We start from the raw sequence: 5,000 nt of genomic DNA, 5'->3' as shown, positions 1-5,000 counted from the left end.
CGTATGACCCAAACGGGGGCTTATATGACCCACGGACACTGCAAACCATGCTCCTACGACTAAATAGAGGTTAAAACTACGATTTGGTGAAATCTTCATTTTTGACCTCGAAGCAAGGTACCTTCCCTATAGTAGGCAATGAGTAAATGATCATAATCCCAGGAGGGCAAAAAATGGGAACCCGAGAGGAAAGCGCTGTTGGCGCGCCTAAGCTAGTGGCCCGTAGAGTAAAAAGGGTACCCCCAACAAAGTTGTCGTTTGACGTTCTGGTTGCACTTTTTATCATCTAAAATCAGTTTTCTACACGTTTTGAGGGGTTTAAGCAAAAAAAAAAATTTCGACTACTCGAGCTCTCTGGCCCGTTCGGTGCACATTTTTGAAAAAAGCTAGGGAGCTGCCCCTAGGTTCGGGGTGTCACAAAATGTTGAAAAGTGGTCGAAAAACCACTATCCAGAATCGGATGTAGAATCATTAGACGAACTTAAAATTGTTCTACGACACCCATCTGCGACGTTTAGTATTCGAGTTATGGCCCGTACCAGGTCTGACCGAGCAATTTTTGTTCCGCGCACTTTGTGCACCGTACACGTTGATGTTTGTATGAAAAAGTACCCTACCTAGGGACGCGTATAGCAAATTTGTACCCCCGGGCATGTTGTCGATTGACATTCTGGTTGCACTTTTCATCATCTAGGGTGCGTTCCTGACACGTTTTGAGGGGTTTTAGCAAAAAAAAAAAATTTCGACTACTCGAGCTCTCTGGCCCGTTCGGTGCACATTTTTGAAAAAAGCTAGGGAGCTGCCCCTAGGTTCGGGGTGTCACAAAATGTTGAAAAGTGGTCGAAAAACCACTATCCAGAATCGGATGTAGAATCATTAGACGAACTTAAAATTGTTCTACGACACCCATCTGCGACGTTTAGTATTCGAGATATATAACACTTTGTAGGTCTGACCGAGCAATTTTTGTTCCGCGCACTTTGTGCACCGTACACTTTGATGTTTGTATGAAAAAGTACCCTACCTAGGGACGCGTAGAGCAAATTTGTACCCCCGGGCATGTTGTCGATTGACATTCTGGTTGCACTTTTCATCATCTAGGGTGCGTTCCTGACACGTTTTGAGGGGTTTTAGCAAAAAAAAAATTTTCGACTACTCGAGCTCTCTGGCCCGTTCGGTGCACATTTTTGAAAAAAGCTAGGGAGCTGCCCCTAGGTTCGGGGTGTCACAAAATGTTGAAAAGTGGTTGAAAAACCACTATCCAGAATCGGATGTAGAATCATTAGACGAACTTAAAATTGTTCTACGACACCCATCTGCGACGTTTAGTATTCGAGTTATGGCCCGTACCAGGTCTGACCGAGCAATTTTTGTTCCGCGCACTTTGTGCACCGTACACGTTGATGTTTGTATGAAAAAGTACCCTACCTAGGGACGCGTAGAGCAAATTTGTACCCCCGGGCATGTTGTCGATTGACATTCTGGTTTCACTTTTCATCATCTAGGGTGCGTTCCTGACACGTTTTGAGGGGTTTTAGCAAAAAAAAAATTTTCGACTACTCGAGCTCTCTGGCCCGTTCGGTGCACATTTTTGAAAAAAGCTAGGGAGCTGCCCCTAGGTTCGGGGTGTCACAAAATGTTGAAAAGTGGTCGAAAAACCACTATCCAGAATCGGATGTAGAATCATTAGACGAACTTAAAATTGTTCTACGACACCCATCTGCGACGTTTAGTATTCGAGTTATGGCCCGTACCAGGTCTGACCGAGCAATTTTTGTTCCGCGCACTTTGTGCACCGTACACGTTGATGTTTGTATGAAAAAGTACCCTACCTAGGGACGCGTATAGCAAATTTGTACCCCCGGGCATGTTGTCGATTGACATTCTGGTTGCACTTTTCATCATCTAGGGTGCGTTCCTGACACGTTTTGAGGGGTTTTAGCAAAAAAAAAAAATTTCGACTACTCGAGCTCTCTGGCCCGTTCGGTGCACATTTTTGAAAAAAGCTAGGGAGCTGCCCCTAGGTTCGGGGTGTCACAAAATGTTGAAAAGTGGTCGAAAAACCACTATCCAGAATCGGATGTAGAATCATTAGACGAACTTAAAATTGTTCTACGACACCCATCTGCGACGTTTAGTATTCGAGATATATAACACTTTGTAGGTCTGACCGAGCAATTTTTGTTCCGCGCACTTTGTGCACCGTACACTTTGATGTTTGTATGAAAAAGTACCCTACCTAGGGACGCGTAGAGCAAATTTGTACCCCCGGGCATGTTGTCGATTGACATTCTGGTTGCACTTTTCATCATCTAGGGTGCGTTCCTGACACGTTTTGAGGGGTTTTAGCAAAAAAAAAATTTTCGACTACTCGAGCTCTCTGGCCCGTTCGGTGCACATTTTTGAAAAAAGCTAGGGAGCTGCCCCTAGGTTCGGGGTGTCACAAAATGTTGAAAAGTGGTCGAAAAACCACTATCCAGAATCGGATGTAGAATCATTAGACGAACTTAAAATTGTTCTACGACACCCATCTGCGACGTTTAGTATTCGAGATATAGCACTTTGTAGGTCTGACCGAGCAATTTTGTACTAAAATGTATGGTGAACATGTAATTCATTAAATAACATTGACTTGCATCGTGCCCTACTTCATCGGCACAGCTGTTATTGACTATCTTTAGTGGAAATGGATTGAGTTTGACCATTTTAAGCCCATTTCCTATGCCGTGCACCAACATTGTGTACCGATCAGGGAAAGTACGCTACGTACGCGTTCATGGATGTCGATGTTGGTACAAGTTGCCGGTCGGGATAGCCGTGCACCAAAACTGTGTACCGATCAGGGAAAGTACAAGACGGAGGGTGCAGCTCGAGCGTACGCGTTCATAGATGTCCATGTTGGTACACTTGCACCAAAATTGTGTACCAATCAGGGAAAGTACAACACGGAGGGCGCAGCCCGGGCGTACGCGATCATGGATGTCCATGTTGATACAATCTACGTGTACGTTCTTAGTTTTTGTATCAAAAGTTGCAATTAAGTGCTTGTATGCTTAAAATGCTTATCTCAACCGGTCACCTTTTGGCCTGTCCTTTTATAACAGAAACCTAGAAAGATACTCGATATTTTTGTGTTGTTCCATTAGCCCGGGACGACGAAATGAGCTATGTGCACATCGTGCAGAAAACTGTCTTCGCCACGCATGTTTTTGTCTATCCACTCATATAATCACCCACATTTGTGTTCAACACGGACGGCGCAGCCCGAGCGAACGCGTTAATGTTTATGTTTGTACACACTGCTTGTACGATTCTAGGATTTGGTAATTGCGTCACAGTGCCCGACCGTCGCGGACACCATTCTTGGACAGAAGTCCTAGTACGTAGAGTACTTTCCCTAGGTATGTGCTCGTTCGTGACTATCGTTGCGTGCTTACGGACACGCTTGGGTATGTTTACCATACAAGGTTTACTAGGGAAACCTGGGAAGGACGCTTGCCCTCCCGTCGCGGACACCATTCTTGGAAAGAAGTCCTAGTACGTAGCGTTCCTTATTTTACTTGATCAGTTTGTAATGCATTCGCTTTGTTCCATCGACTTCTGCTACTGCTCACTAAGGGGTGTTCGTTTGCGATGTGTACGATAAGCAACTGTCTATCCTAACCAGCAGTTAATCAACACTTTTCACCCAAGTCATAGGAACATAGAGTACTTTTCCTAATCGGTACACAATTTTGGTGCACCTCTAACCTGGCCGGCACTTTATCGTTACGTTTTGTGCATAACCTAGGGACGTGGTGTAAGTTTCATGATTTTTATGTTTGATTCGGTTTATTATGATTGAAAACTACGCTACGTCCCAGAAATTTGAACTCGATTACTTCCTCCATGTGGCGCCAAAAGCTACTGGGCAACGCCTAGCTAATGCCCCATTTGTACTTCAATTTGCATAATCAATTTTGAAAAATACGCTAAGTCCCAGAAATCTGAACTCGAATACTTTTGCCACGTGGCGCAAAAAAGCTACTGAGAAACGCCTAGCCTTTTACCCATTTATAATTTAGTTTTCGTTATTAGTTTTGAACAATACGCAAAGTTCCAAGAATCTGAACTCGAATACTTTTTACATGTGCCGCCAAAAGCTACTGAGCAACGCCTAGGTTGATACATTTTTGGTACATGGAGTGTATGCATGCAGGATTACTGCCGTGCTGGACCGAAAAATCGAACTTGCTACTAGAACGTAAAGTAATTCCCCTAGATAGGTGCTTTTGCATACCTCTGATCGACCACCATGCAACACGCGTAGCGACACGCGTAGCTAGGCTTGCCCAACCAAATTTCCTACTATAGCACCAAATTGCACACTTTCAGGGGTATAATTTGGTACCGTGTACCGTGCATGGTACAAGTATCAGCAGCTCGTGCAATTTATTTTGCATCGTGTTGCGGTTGCTGGTGCGTCGGGATAGGAGTATTTCGAGACTTTCGCCAAGCGTTGGTGCCATTTGGGGGATAATTAATGTTCTAGCCACAATAAACGTGCCACATAATGCCAATAAGGAAAAAGCCGTTTTCTAGGGACTTCCAGTCAAAATGTTTGCCATCAGCGCTTTCCTGTCGAGTTCAGGATCTGGGACTTAGCGTTTTTTTTTCACGATCCAATCCAACGACCAGATCGTGAATAAACAATTCATACAACAGTGCATCCCTTTAGAGAAGGAAAAAGCCGAATTCTAGGGAGCTCCAGTCCAAAAGGTTGTCATCAGCGCTCTCCTCTCGAGTTCAAGATTTGGGACTTAGCGTTTTTTTCGCGATCCAGCCAAAAGACCAGATCGTGAAATAAACAATTAATATAACTGTACTAGTACATCCCTTCAACTGAAGCAAGTGCACCATACATGACCCGTACGCCAATCATCCATGCACATGACACGTCAACTAAGTCAACACATGATACAACTTGGACAACTGACGGGTAAGTAGGTCATCTCGTACAC

Source organism: Anopheles gambiae (assembly GCF_943734735.2).
Source record: "Anopheles gambiae chromosome X unlocalized genomic scaffold, idAnoGambNW_F1_1 X_unloc_25, whole genome shotgun sequence".
Lineage (NCBI taxonomy): Eukaryota > Metazoa > Arthropoda > Insecta > Diptera > Culicidae > Anopheles > Anopheles gambiae.
Note: the sequence above shows the minus strand (reverse complement) of the source record.